The following is a 16909-nucleotide window of genomic DNA, read 5'->3' as shown; positions in this document are numbered from 1 at the left end:
TACAAAAGTCATCTCAAAAGTCAACCTGACCCAATATGATCTTTAAATCTATACATGTTTATTAATATAGTATAAGTCTTGGTAATTGAACGAATTTATAGTTTATCAAATTCAAAATATTATTTATTTCAGGAGCTATATTATATTTGAATTATCATGGCAATCGAAAGTATTTTATTATTTCACATAGTTTTCCAATACTTGTAAAATCAGATTATAGTGTTTATAAAACTTTAAAACATGATAAGACAGTCAACCTTGATAATTGTTCAACAAGACGAGACGTGCCTTATATAGAAATTCCTTTACTCGATTAGTAATATTTGAAAATCCAATTTATCAATCTTATAAACAAGTTGTTTAAATATTAATTTACAGTTTCAAACACAATTTCAATTAACGTCAACCATAATTCAGTTGATCATATCTTTTAATCCGTTCATCGAAATCACGCGATTTCTAAATGAAAAGTTAATAATTTTTCGCCAGCTTTCCAAAAACATGCATGTCATATACCTTATATCAGTAATATATATATATATTAAATTCGTGATTCAACATATACTATATAATGACGAAATTAAATATACAAGCATGCATGATCAAATATACTCGAGCACTAGTCATGGATACACTATTAATATATAAAAGATAAAATATGAGTGCTCACGTATCAATATTGATATTCAATATTGCAGAAAAGTACGTAGACGCAACGGAGATGATAAATGCTAGGTTGACCTTTGACTCATGATCACAACCCCCAAGTAATACCCATAACCTTTATAGTTATAACCCATACTTTCCTTAGCTCTATCCCGTTCGAAAAGCTTGTTTTGAAAATAACCCGCTCATAACCTCGTCGTAGTATTTTATTTATAATATTAATAAAAATATACTAATACTACTGATAATAATAATAATAAGATTAATAATATTATTAATCTTAATATATATATATATATATATATATATATTAGAGAGCAGAGAAGATAAAATGGTATGTGTGTACACCAAAACTGAATTCGACTGAATTTATAGAACTTGACCTGCCCCAGCCATCCATGCGATCGCATGGTTTATGGGCATTATGGCCATGCGATCGCATGGCCCTCTGATCCAGCTCACAATCGTTTGTTGTTTTGTTTATTGTGATGACCCGTCCTAATCCACCTGGACGAATACATCAACATCTGGTCCCATTGCGAGGTATTTGACCTCTATGTGATATGTTTTGTAACATTGCATTCATTTTAAAAGGTAATTCATAAATGAATATATAAATTCCAGGTTTTTAACATCTGATGATTCCTACGTATAGACAATCACCATTTAAATGGTTTACAATAATACATTTGTTGACAATACAGTCAAAATAAGGTACATGGTAATGGTTTGGTGAATGCAAGTTTCTTGTATATAGCATGTATGACTCCAAGCACATAACTTGTATCACGTATCAGCAAACAGCGGAAGACTTCTAGAAACCTGAGAATAAACATGCTTCAAGTGTCAACACAAAGGTTGGTGAGTTCATAGTTTTAATATTACACATAATCCGTATATCAATGTGGATTACAAAAGTTCAGTTGTTTTATTCAAAACGTTTATCAATATGTTTTAACATTTCAAATCATCTGTATGTAAAGCTTGATCACAAGATCTCAGTTGTTTTATCCAAAACGTTTATCAATAGGTTTTACATAAAAGGTGGACCACAAGATTTTAGTTGTTTCATCCGAAACGTTTATCAATCGGTTCTACAAAATTGAGCACCCTGGTAACTAAACTTTAACGTTTATATAATTTGTACCCTTTGTATAATCATCTTAATAATACACGCAAACCAACGTGTACGCTTCTCAAATAACATACGTCCGTTAAAAGGCTAGTGCTCTAGCTCGGACGGGGATATCAAGCCCTATGGATCCATATAATACTACTCGTGCCCACCAGTTCTTATAACTGGCAGTTACTAGTTACCAAAGCTAAGCGATTTTCGGTTCAAACTCAGTGTAGAATTTAGTATGTACTTGTATCCATTGTGTTTAAAATAAAGTGCATGTATTCTCAGTCCAAAAATATAGATTGCAAAAGCAATTAAAAAGGGAGCAAATGAAACTCACGCATATAAATATTGTATATCGGTTAATAAAGCATTTGCATGTATTCTCAGCCCAAAAATTTAGAGACTAAAAGGGATCTTATGAAACTCACTCAAATCCGTTTTAGTTTTTGTATTCATTTTATAAAACAGCGCATGTATTCTCAGCCCAAAAATATGTATAAAAAGGGATCAATGAACTCACTGTTTTATATTGATATACAATATTGCAGGAAAGCACGTAGACGCATCGGAGATGATAAACACGAGGTTTGATTCACAAAAATACCCCCGAACATTACCCATAACCTCCTTGGTAATAACCCATATTTTCCTTAGCTCTATCTCGCTCGGAAACTCGTTTTGAAAATTACTTGGACAGCACTCCGTCGTAATATTTTATGTACATTATTATTTTTTGTATCGCAAAAATAATAACACTAATAATAAAAATAATAAGATTAATAATAATCTTATTAATAATAATAATAATAATAATAATAATAATAATAATAATAATAATAATAATAATAATAATAATAATAATAATAATAATAATAATAATAATAATAATAATAATAATAATAATAATAATAATAAATAAAATAAATACGGAGTAATATATGTTAAAACAGAAGCAGAATGATCGAGTTTTTATAGGTGTGGCCTGTCCCCAGACCCCATGCGATCGCATGGTTCTGAAGGCCATTGGTCATGCGATCGCATGGCCCATTTTTCCAGCTCACATAATTTTGTCCTAATGCTTGTCGACATAATTAAATAATATATATATAATATATAATTTAAATTAATTAATTATATATTATATTTTATTCCCGTGCATAGTTGATTTGTAATTTTTGTTCCGATAAGTCGTACGTCATCACTTGACTTATGTCCCGGTTCCGGTTTTTCGAATGTCCTTTCGTACCTTTAGAAAACTTGCATTTTACGTTTCGTGTCACGTACCTTTGTCAAAATATAGCCTTAAGTTATCCATAAACTATACCACTCAAAGTATATCTTAAACTTTAGAGTATTTTGGTCATTTACTTCTATAAATCATCGTCTCACTATTTGTTAAAATACATTTTTAAAATAGTGTTTTACTGTAGCAAGTTACTGTAGCAAATTCAATTTTTACTGTAACAATTCACTGTAGCAAAGTAAATTTTACTGTAGCAAATAGTGATTTTCGAAAATACTGTAGCATTTTGGGTACTGTAGCAATTTGAAAATACTGTAGCAAATTAGTGTTTTACTTGTTCATCTTACACATTTTAGTTAACTTATCTAAATATCAATCGAATCAATAATCGAATGTTACTATCGTTTACTAAATAACTTGAAATCATATATATTCAAATAGATATATAAACCAATAAGTTTAATGTACGGTAACATGCAATTAAAACTTTGTTACGTTTTTAAGTTATAGTATATATATGTATCTATTTACATATAATGGTTCGCGAATCGTTGAGAACAACTGAAGGGTATTTGAATAGTTTAAAATTTTTGAGATTCAGTTTTACAGACTTTACTTATCGTGTCGAAATCATTAATCATTTAAGATTAAGTTTAAATTTAGTCAAAATTTCTGGGTCATCACATTTGTCGACATATTTAAATATAATATATATAATATATATATAATTTAAATTAATTAATTATATATTATATTTTATTCCTGTGCATAGTTGATTTGAAATTTTTGGTTCCGATGACTCGTACGTTGTCACTCGACTTATGTCCCGGTTCCGGTTTCTCGAATGCATTTTCGTACGCTTAGAAAACTAGTACTTTTCGTTACGCGACTCGTACCTTTGTCAAAATATAGACTTAAATTATCTATAAACTATACCACTCAAAATATAACTTATACATTTGAGTGTTTTGGTCATTTACTTCTATAAATCATTGTCTCGTTATCTATCAAAGTATATTTAATAATATTGTTTTAAATCAGAACATTTTATGACCAAGTTAATAAATATTCAATATTCATAAACACATTTTAAATACACGTCGCTATATTTTCATACAATTAATACTTTGTTACGCTTTCAAGTTATAGTATATATATGTATCTATTTACATATAAGTGTTCGTGAATCGTCGAGAACAACCGAAGGGTAATTGAACATTTGAAAGTAGTTCAAAAATATTGAGATTCAGTTTTACAGGCTTTGTTTATCGTGTCGGAAACGTTAATCATACAAAGATTAAGTTTAAATTTGGTCAGAAATTTCCGGGTCATCACAGTTGACAAGTTGACCTAGTCAACTAGTTTGCCCACTAGCCAACTTCGGCCCCTCAAGTTTAAAGCGGGTGCGTGAATTAAGCAAACGAATTAATTTAAATACGCTAGAATAAACAGAAGATGTTATAATCGAATAACGGAAACATTAAGAACGTCAGTTAACGAAAGATACGAATTTAGATATCGAAAGATATTATCTAAAAAAAAGACGGGCGTTAAAATAATTTAACGGAAAAATGCGGGATGTTACAATTTTATTTTTCATTTTCAACCCTATCTCTTTCTAATTATATAATTTATACTTTCTAATTCTTTTCTTAATCTTTTTTACAACTTTTTATTCTACAATTTTTATTTTTATTTTCCATAAACCCCCCCCCCCCCCCCCCCCCGGTTATCCCACATATCACATATTACTATTGATTAACAAAAATATTTAAATTATATGAATGTTGATTGATTAAATTAGTGAAGCTTAAATTATTTGAATTTGATATTTTGAATGGGTTATTATTATTATTTTTTTTATCCTGTTCCTAAGAGAAAAACCTTTTAATAAGAAACATATAATAATATACAACAAGAATCTTCTTGCCGACGCAACAACGCGTGAATAACAACTCCCTAGTTAATTATCAAACTATCATAATTGTTTACTACGAGTAATAAACTAGACTAGATATGTATGTTACTAATTGATAACGACTTTAATCAAGCTCAATCAAATTTCAAAATTCGTATGTAAGTAGGAACGTAGGATTATATTGTTATATATATAATACAACTTTGTGTTGATTCTATGTTTTATAATAAAGTTTTTGTTGATAGGATCGTATAGCCCAACAACATGTCCTACAATATAAACTCAAGAGTCCCTCATATTTTAAAACCAATTGACAGTTAAGGGAGTTCCCATTACACTTATATGCATACATTTGTTTTGTTCTATGACTGACGTTGATCTTTGGTTTGCACCCTTATAAACATCCCCTAACCTAAGTCCCTCCTTTAGGCCTCCCCTAGAACGGTAGTTGAGTCCACTCATCGTTTCAGTGGCGAGACATGCGCTATGTTGCACCGTGCGCTCAGTGTGCGCTCACTGCCTCATCCACAACATCCGGGCTATAGCCTGGCTCTGATACCATTGATAGGATCATATAGCCCAACAACATGTTCTACAATATAAGCCCAATACTCCCTCCTTTTCTAAACCAAATTTGTAGTAGAAGGAGTTTTCCTTATACTTATTTGCATACATTTCTATTATATCATGATTGATGTGTGACTTTAATTTGCACCCTTACAAACATCTCCTCAAACCTAAGTCCCTCCATTAGGCCTCCGTTCGAACATTTACTGGGTTCACTCATCGTCACAGTGAGGAGAGGTGCGCCCACTACGTCGTCCACCACGTCAGGGCTATAACATGGCTCTGATACCACTGATAAGTTCATATAGCCTCAAAACATGTCCTACAATATAAGCCCAATATTCTCCGCTTTTTTAAAACCAATTGGTAGTAGATGGAGTTTCCCTCAGACTTATATGCATGCATTTATTATCCTATAATAGATGTGGAACTTTAGTTTGCACCCTTAAGATTGTATTTAATTTCATCAATGATAGATATAAAAGAAACAAATGACAAAAGTTATATATGTTTCAACTTTCAACCAATGTAGTTTGCAGAGATAAATAGTTATGTACGCGTACACACGCAAGTGAAGTCAAAACCATTATTTTACGCCCACACCAACGTGCTAATTTTGAATTTTCGTTCAATTGTTTTTGTTTATCTAGTTGCATCTTATACTTATATACATTAATATTTTTTCTAAAAAAAAAAGTAATATTGATGATACGGTAGTGATCATAAACCAAATAAATCATATTTATAGAATACTAGGTATTAAAATCCATGTTTCGGATTTAAATCAAACTAGTAATACATTTTGAAATGATTATGATTTAGAGCTTCCTGGAATTTAATTTATATTAAACATTTATTTATTGTATATTTGTAAATACAGAATAACTAATTGGACGCTCCAATAATATCGGGTGATTAAGGCTGCCCTAATCACTTGGATCTCAACCATTTTCTGGCGTTGTTTTGATCAATGTATGGTGGAAGACCAGTTTCTCGCAAGGATGATGATGGGTGGTATTATAAGATACGTAATGGTAGCACAAAACCGCTAATCCATACCATAATGATTCATCGAATACAATTACGTTCTATATCACAAATTTATAAGATAGGATCGATCGTAAAGGTGTGTGGGTATTATGTGAACCGTATAGACATATCGTTGATTCTTACGTTGCTTTCAAGAAATTGAAATTGGGTACCAGATTTGGTATCGTTAGGTTTGATGAGGTGAAAGATGTCGTGACCTTCCCTAGGTTATTGTCGACGATTCAAATTGAAAATAGAAAACTATACACGATTGTAGCTAGGTTTTAAAAAATCGAAGATCATCGTAATGGTGAATATCGCAACAAAAAATTCAATAACATTCATGATCATAAGGTTAATGTCTTACGGGAATGATTGAGTAATGATAAATCATGAACGTATGCTAAAGTGGTGACAGAATTTGTGAAGATTGCTGTAAAAAATTAAGTTCATGCGTGACATATGAAGCACAAGATCTAGTACTAATGTCGAACCCAATGGAATCGATTTTGGTTAAGCTTAAAAATGTTCAGACTATGTCGAGTTTTCGAACTGTGTTTAAGGAAGAGGGATTTGCAAACAGTGCGATCTAATATGTTGGTGGACTTTGGATTTGGTGTTTATTTGATATGGTAGATGCATGTGCAGCTTTTAAGATAAATACGAATCTGAGATTGCTTTACTCGTATGTAAAACCAATTGAAATCAATGGGGTGTTTTATGACGTCTATGTGTGGGTGATATTGGTTTATAGACGATTAAGTTGTGGGAAGAGAAAAGCGATTCGGATGATGACATTTCATTTACACCATCGGAGAAATACGAATCACTATTAAGGAAACTTAGTTCGATAAGAATTACAAAGTTGTTTATCCTGATTTTGAAAATGGTGAAAAAAGGGTGATGACATGCCCTTTGAAGGAAATTTAAATGTTTAGCGGAGAAAGGGGATGATAAATTTATTTGTTATAGCAAGGGTGCTTTTTCGTTTTCAACTGTTAACACAACAAAGGATAGTTGGGCAATAAAAGATTGGAGAATGTTGTTGTGGTTGGTGTTAAGACGGGTATCGATGAACAAAAAGCGAGAGAACTTTATAAGCAGTTGGCGAATTCGATTGGGGTTACTGTGCTTCATCAATAAGGTTACTCTCGGTTAATATAAGGGGTTTGCAAAAAGTGGAAGAAAGGGGTGTGGGTGAAGAACATGTGTTATGCGAATAACAATCATTTCCTAGGTGTTCAAGAATCAAAAATGTCGAAGTTAGCGTAATTTCGGTTCAAAATGATGTGGGAGAATTACGCATTTGATTATGCTTGTTCGTTATTGCGTAGTATGTTGGCAGGTATTATATCCGTTTGAAATCCGAATTTCTTCATTAAAAAAAGGGTTTGGTGTGATACTGATTACGTGATCGTTAAAGGAAAATGGGTAACATCTAACTTTGATTATTTTATGATTAATATATATGTTCCACAAAATGAAAATCCAGAGGCAAGTTTATAGGAAAGATTACTTAAGTTTATTAATAATAACGTAGGTGAGTATATTATGTTCGGAAATATGAACGAAGTTAGTTGTAAAGAAAAATTAGATCCTCATTCAATAAATCCGAAGATCTTGTTTTCAATTCTTTTATCCGAAATGAAGGTTTAGAAGAGGTGAACTTATGAGATCAAGGTTCACATGGATGAATAAGGCGGCTTATAAAATGAATATAATCGATAGAGTGTTTGTCTCTCATAACGCGGTGGAGGAGTTAACGGATTATAAATTGGTAGCTTTAAATCGTGGATTTTCGGATCATTTGCCTATAATGTTTCACAGTAATAAAATGGATTTTGCCTTTTAAATTCTTTCACAGTAATAAAATGGATTTTGCCTTTTAAATTCTTTCATTTGTAGGTTAAGATGGAAGGATTTGATGCATTTATTGATAAATCTTTTAAGAATCAAGAGTATGCGGAGCAAGTGACATTACATGATAAATTGAAGTTCTTAAAAGGAGGTATAAAGGAGTGCGTCAAGGAGAAAAAAAATCAATGCGAAATCTCGAATACGGGAAGTTCGGGAGCTTTTGGGTATTGAATCAAGGTTGGATTCGGGTACAACGGATAAAAACGATTACAATGAACGATTGGTACAACCGCAAGAGATTAATATTTAATAATATTCAAGAAATGGATGATCAAGATGTCATTCGAAAGGCTATGATAAAGTGAAATATTGAAGGGGATGAGAATACGAAGTATTTTCATGGATTGTTGAAATATCGAAAGAGTATAAAAATAATTCAAGGTTTGTCTCTAAATAGTGTTTGGGTCACGAATCCAGGGATTATAAAAAAAGCTTTCAAATAATTCTTTCAGGTCAAATTTTCAAGGGTGTCATCTGCGGGGTGCATTAGTAGAACTCGGCTGTCATTAGATGATAATGTTGGGTTGCAAAGGGATGTATCGAAAGGAGATTCGAGAAGCGATTTAGGATTGTGAGAGTGAAAAATATCCGCGCTCGGATGGGTTTGCTTTTATATTTTTTATAAATGTATTGAGATATTTTGTGTGAAAACCCGTAAATTTTCGGCAAAATTTAAACAAAAATCTTTATATGATTTCATTTAACCTCCACTAATTCCGACGATTCACGAACAATTATTTGTAAATAATTACGCATTTATTTGATATATTAATATTATTATTATTAATATCCTTTTTAAACAAGATATCAATAATTAATATCTTTATTATCAGTATTGTTATTATGAATAAAAAAAATATTGACAAATATTCTTGGAAAAGTAGTAAATCAATTTTTTTATTTTAAATAAAATATATAAAAAAATCCTTAAAATATATGATTTTTTAAATAAAATAAATAAATTACTTTTTAATTAAAAATTATAATGAAAAACTACTTTTATTATTTTATTTTGTGCATTATCGCATGACCTAACATTTAATACTTTTGAATTTTAAAATCCCATTAAAAATTAAAATATTTATTTTTCTTTTAATTATTTTATTCTTTTTACCTAATTTTTTCAAGTATAAATACCCCTCATTTCTAATTCAAACTCACACCAAAATTTCTCTCATTCTCTCTTTGAAGAATTACTACTAGTTGATATCCAGATCACTTACTTGCTTTACTTTCCTTCTTGCGTGGAATACTTCAACTGCTATTTAATGTGAGTTTCATATGATCCCTTTTACTCTTTACATTTTTGGGCTGAGAATACATGCGCAACTTTTATAACTGTTTTACAATTATCAACTATTAAACTATGATATTTTGGGCTATGACCAGCAAGTCCCCATCCGACAAGTATAAACGATAACTTGTTACGGGGCAAACTTGAAAGTCTAGTCTAAATACAAGTACCAACTATTAAACTGTGATATGTTGGACTATAACCAGCAAGTCCCCAACCGACAAGTATAAACGATAACTTGTTACGGGGTAAACTTGAAAGTCTAGTCTAAATATCAGTACCAACTGTTAAAACTATGCTATACCCGGCTATGTCCGACTAAGTCCCTACAGTGATATTTTTAATTGCTATGGCATTCTTAATTATTGGGGATAGGCCTATCGGGAGTAACATCCCCCATACATTTGACTAAGTCTTTGTATTACTTGATAATGAAATTAAAACGACAAGGACAGAACAACTTGTCACGGGGCAAACAACGTTTAGTCTAAATATCACGCACTGGCATAACTTTTTGATCCTACGGGAGATCAACTTGACTGGATCTGAGTGATCTACTTATGAAAAACAAATCTTGTGGTCTAACACTATTACTGAAATCATTATTTATGACAAACCTATGAACTCACTCAACCTCGTGTTGACTTTTTAAGCATGTTTATTCTCAGGTACTTAAATATTGCTTCCGCTGTATATCTACTGCTTTGATGATGATTGCTTGCTATGCTTGGAGTCTTCATTACATATCATATCAATTAAAGACATATTTATCTTTCGCTGCAAAACTCAACAAAACGTCTCATGTAGAGTCGTTCTCGTTTATACAACTGTGAATTGATATATTAAGTCACGTTATTCTTTCAGGCCCTATCTGGAGGACGTGACAGATTGGTATCAGAGCAGGTTGTTGTAGAGAACCAGGATTGCATTTTATGTGTGCCTTATACAATTAGGTACCTTAGCAATATTGGACTACAACTTTCCTTGACCGTAGTGCCTTCACTTGTTGCCTTTAACTGTTAAATGCTACACTATACTTTAGAAACTTTACTTATCTTAGAATGCTGAGCCAACCTAAGAACTCTGCTCACTTCCCTAAGTATTATCCAATTACGCCACCGCATTTAAATGCGACACCATGATTTCTGAAATTCCTGACATTCCTATGTCATCTATCATGGTTTTGTGTATTACATATGTATTACATGAAATATTATCCATGATTTTTGAAACTCCTATAATTGTTACTATTCATACTCAAACGTATATAACTCCCTGTTATATCACGTACCTATATGCCTTATACCTTTATGCATCGGTTTGCGAACCGGAAAATGTCATTGGGTTATCACAGTATACGAATTGAAAGTCTTTAATCGAAAGATTATTAGATTACATACTTATCGTTTTATAATCTCGACACGTCATACTGCCATTATTGGAGTATAGACAAATCATATCTTATCATATCTATCCCAATAGACCTCGTCTACCACTTTTCCTAAATTTCCTCCGTAAATTACGAAAATCTTTTTGCTATAAATACGTATTCAAGGAGACGAATATATCATTCAGTATTCAATACCCATTTCATATCAAACCCTATTCCAAACACATAATATGAATTTCTCGAACTCCTCGAGCTCCAACGGTAGCGTAACCGAAACAAACGAACCAATCGGCCATCATCTATTCTGGATGAATTGGGGATGGGTTCGTAGCCGACTCAATCAATGGAGACAAGAAGAAGGTGATCCCTTCCACCAACCAAATTCACCTCTTGGCGAAGAACCTGAGGCGCTTACCGGCGAACCAGTCCGAAACACCATTTTCTCTCTTCTTTCCAGGGTATCCCGTCACGAATATATAATATCAAAGATTTTAGATCTTATTCACCCCCTTGTTCCAACCGCCAATCATCCCAGAATAGTAGAAGAAGTCAACGAGCTTCGCGCTCGAGTGGTGGCACTAGAGAATACGGTGCGATATCTACACGCATCAGCTGCACCAGCAGCATAACCAGTACCATCATTACCATCAACAACAACATCCGCATCCCACGCCTCAACATCACACTCAGTATCTCAAACATCAACATCATACGCCCATAGATACGAAGGAATATTAGTAATAATGAGCTAAGATGTATTGACTCATTCTTCGTGAAGAATTATATATGTATACCTTATATATATTTATGATTTAGAACAATAATAAATCTTGTCGTACTAAGCAATTACGTGTGAATCTCAACCAGTATGTACTACTTGGTTAATTCATATCACTAATATGCTATGATGTACACCCTTCGTTAATGACTTAACAATTGTTAATCACTGCTTCAACACAATAAACTCCATTTCATAATAAATCAATTGTAACAATGAATGTATTGATTCGTAACTTCATTAGCGAAATATTTCGCGACAATTATGAAATCTCTAAGGTTTTGGAGATTATTTACTCTCGTTCTAAACCGCAAAACAGATGAGTTTAATATATATTAACTCGTTAAATCCATGATTATATCTGAAGAATACATATATGAACGTATATCTTCATAAAGATTGTAAATTCTATTGTACAAACTGTTAATTGTGAAAATATTTTAACGGGTAGGTAATACCCGAGAAATATTTACTGTACATTCTTCAATTTCGATTCATAAATCATTAATTATACGCACTACCTTCACAATGATACACAATCATCTTCATACAAAATCAATTACACATTCTGAAATTAACATATCGGAATTCAAGTAAAGCTTTAGCAGGTGTTATCTTCCTAAAGATCACTACATTCACGAATTATATTCATTTGTATTCTGCAATGAATTATCACATCAAACCACTGAAATTATCATTCATTACTTTTAAAATCAATAACGCCTATTCGTTAACCATTAGATCCGTTGACGATTACAATCAGCGTTTAATCATCTAAAAAATAAAATTTCTTGAAACCATTGATAACCGAAGATTCAAATATGACTGCATTAAATGCAGAGGAAACAGCAAAATTGTAGAAGGTCTTAAGGGCCAAAAGTTTGATAATAAAGAATGGTATAAGCTCAGATTTGGAACTGGAAAATGGATTGAGCAAACTATGAAGGAGTCTGTGGACAAATCCCAAAGATTAAATCTACTTTCAAAGAATCCAAATGATTCAGTATCTGCTGAAGTCATCAACGAATACCTTGCCCCTGACTCTAAACCTTTACGGACAAATCTTCTTTATCATCCTTCGATCTTAGAAATTCGAAGATATCACCGTATCTTTCGTTATAAATATCCTCTATATTTCTGAAAATATCTTTATAACGATTCTTGTTCGCAATTAATTATCTCTTTGCGATAACTTTATCACATCATAAAGGAAACTATTTTAGTTTCTATATTCAAGTTTAAATTATAAATGTTTTGAAGAAGTGTTGGGAATTGAAGCATGAGTTAGTATAATATAATGACGTCAGGCCAACGTGATTATATTACAGTAAGCCGTGCTAAATTTTTAATGGAAGATGATGATTCATAGACTTTATAATCATCATTTGCCATGTTACATGACTCTTACATTCTATTTAAACTCTAAACATATCAAGAAAATATTTTTCTTGATGGTTCGGTCTTTTTCGGATATTCTGGTAATTTGACAAATCAAATCGTGCTATTACCTTTCCTTTTGCTTTGTTTTCATGACGAATATGAGTTGATAAATAGAGTTTTATCATCATTGAGTAATATAGATAAAACAATTTGATTACGCGAAGAGTATAAGTGAAGCTATCGCAAGAGAGTGAAATGAGTAAACGTATATTCATTTTAACCGATGACGTAGTTATGATTGATTTCCGAAATTCATGGGATTTAAAGAAAATCTTTGCAATAAGATTTGGTTCTTCGGCGATTAAGGAAATCAGGATCTTCTTTGATTAAATGCGATAATCTGTCTCGATTTCTCTGTCTGATATTTTACTATAATTCCACCCCCTTCGTTTCTTTATTTCCACAGCTCACACCTTCTAGTCTTTCTCCCCAATTCATACTTTAAAGCAGTCGTTAATATGCTTCATCCAGTATTGATTCTTGATATACTTTTAACTTTCATATCTGTCATTCTTCTTTTTCATCTACCACCGGAGGAAGTTATTTTCTTCTACCATTACCTTGGGGTTATTGTGTTTTTCATTCTCCCGTGTCTTTATATTGCTATACGCATTTATATACACGGTTTGTAATTTCGGGGTTGTTATCGGGCTTTATATTCTCCATTATATTTCGGAGCTTCATGCTTTCATTTTCTCTTCCCGATCTTAAGTCAACCGGATAATAGTCCAGAATTCGTAGATATGAATTTTTGGATGAACATAGTTAATGTTCCAAGAAGAAAATCGTAATGGCACGATCTTGATTTGGCAAATTACCAGAATATCCAAAAATATAGAGCTATCAAGATGATATGTTCTTAATATTTTTGAAAATTGGGTAGAATGTAAGAGTCGTGTAAACAGTACATGATGATGGTATGTTCTGTGAATCATCACGTTCCATTAGAAACTCAGCATGACTTACTGTAATATAATCACGTTGATCAAGTGTCATTATATTATACTAGCTCATGCTTCAGTTCCCAACACTACTTCAAAAACATTCCTATTTTAAATTCAATTTTTTTTTTTTAAATTTAGAAACTAACACAGTTTCTTTTTATGTTGTAACGCAGATATTGCGAAGAGATAAAAGATATCGGATAAGAATAGTTGTGAAAATATCTTCAGGAATATCGAAGATATTATAATAAAAGATACGATAATATGGATGATGAAGAAGATTTGTCTGTGAAGGTTTAGAATAAGAAGTAAGGTATTTGCTAACGATTTCAGTAGACACTGAATCATTTGGATCCTTTGAAGGCAGGTTTAGTCTTTGTGATTTGTCCACAGCCTCCTTCATGGTCTGCTCAATCCGTTTTCCAGTTTCAAACCTTCTCTTTTTCTCAGCTTTACCACCATACAATTCTTTATCATCAAACTTTTGACTGTTACAGTCATTTACAGTTTTTGCTGCTTCATCAGCATTTTTCCAATTTCAGAGAACTAATTCATAGTTTGGGATGTTTTTCAGAAAATTCACATTCGAAGTATGTAAGTCTAGGAGATAGACGTTATATGTATAACTTTTGACGTAAAATTGTCGCGAAATTCAAAATACTGATTGCTAATTCCCAGTAGTTGGTGTGACAATTATTGTTACAGGATGTAGGTGAGTACATGATGGGGTTTTAATGAATAAGTATAGTGGCTTTTCGGAGAGGCTTAAGTCAAAGGTTAATGAAGTTGTTGATAAGTTTACTGCTAATGTGGCGAGATATGAAAGGTTCCCCGGTAACAATGATGAAGGGGTAATTGTTATAATAAGGTTTATTCATATAAACAAATGAAGGTGATTTGCTGGAGCTGTGACAAAACTGTCTATTTTGGAAAGAGATTGAAAAATTATATTTGGTAATAAATATCAAAGGATCTGACACGGATACGTGTTAAACTATAACTTTGGTTTCGAGAGCTTTTCAGATGCATGACAGTGGGTAATATGTGGTTGGATCATCATCTCGCATGTCTTTAGGAACTTCGAAGTGTTTGAACACATATTGTAATTGTTAATATGCATATGATGTTCTAAGATTTTGAATGATACAAATATTTTTGTGAGTTCCATGAATAGAAATGAGGTTCTAGGACAGTTTTGAAGTCAAAGTATAGTTTTGAAAGATTTAGGAATCTAAAAGTGATGCTTTCGGTTATATCTTGAATCGAATTCTGAGATTTCAAAATCAGAATATGTAATTAGATTTTGAATGAGTATGGTTGTTTTGATTTCTATAAAAGAATGTATATTGTTGTGAAAGTAGGGAGTATAATGGATTATTTGTTGAATCAGATTCGAAGAATGTAACATATTAATTGTGAATTTATATATCTCTCGGGTATTACCTACCCGTTAAAAAAAAATTTCACAATTAATATTTTGTACAAAAGAATTTTATTACAGTCTTTATGGAAATATATATGCGTATATTTCTTCAGATGTAATATTGATTTAATGAGTTAATATTAAATTAAACTCATTTGATTTATGGTTAAGGCTAAGATAGATAATTTCTAAACTTTAGAAATTACATAATCGCCGTAGAATGTTTCCCCAATGAAGTTATGAATCAATACTTCATCGTTGTGGTATTCCTTGGTATCTACATGGCGTATGACGTCGATGCTCGTGGGACAGATTATGAAGTTGAGGTTTGCGATGCGGTTGTTGTTGGTGGTGGTAATGGTACTGTTGATGTTGTTGATGGTGGTACTGGTTATGCTGCTGGTGCTACTGCTGGTGTTCGTAACCTTTGCACCATATTCTCCAAAGCCACTACCCGAGCGCGAAGCTCGTTGACTTCTTCTATTACACCGGGGTGATTGTCGGTTCAGACGAGCGGATAAATAAGATCTAGAATTTGGTGTAGTATATAATCATGACGAGATACTCTGGAAATGAAAGAGAAAATGGTGTTTCGGACAGGTTCGCCGGTAAGTGCTTCAGGTTCATTGCCAAGAGGGAAATGTGGTGGATGAAAGGGATCGACTTCTTCTTGTTTCCAATGGTTAAGTAGATTACGAACCCATCCCTAATTCATCCAGAATAGATGATGGCTAATTGGTTGATCCATTCCGGTCACGCTGCTTTCAGAGCTCATGTGGAAATCCATATCGGCATAGCTGTTGGAATTCGAGGAACTCGAACTGGTTGAGGGATCCATCTTGTATGATCAGGGAAAGAATTTTTTTGGTAAGAAATAGATTGCAGAATTTAGATTTGGTATTCTTCAATATATAATTTACATATGTATATATAATACCAAAATCCCATAAATTACGGAGGAATCTTTGAAAGATGTCAGTGACAGTTCACAGTAACAGATATGCTAAGATAAGAATTCGTCTATACACTATTATGCAATAAATGTAGGAAAACGCGTCTAGACTTAAGAATGATAAGCAGGTAATTTCCTAAGGATGGTAAGTAGATGATTTCCGACTAAAAATGATAAGCAAAACTTTTGACATGCAGACACGGTCGAAGTCCAGACTCACTAATG

This window comes from Rutidosis leptorrhynchoides, chromosome 5, assembly GCF_046630445.1.
Source record: "Rutidosis leptorrhynchoides isolate AG116_Rl617_1_P2 chromosome 5, CSIRO_AGI_Rlap_v1, whole genome shotgun sequence".
NCBI classification, from domain to species: domain Eukaryota; kingdom Viridiplantae; phylum Streptophyta; class Magnoliopsida; order Asterales; family Asteraceae; genus Rutidosis; species Rutidosis leptorrhynchoides.
Note: the sequence above shows the minus strand (reverse complement) of the source record.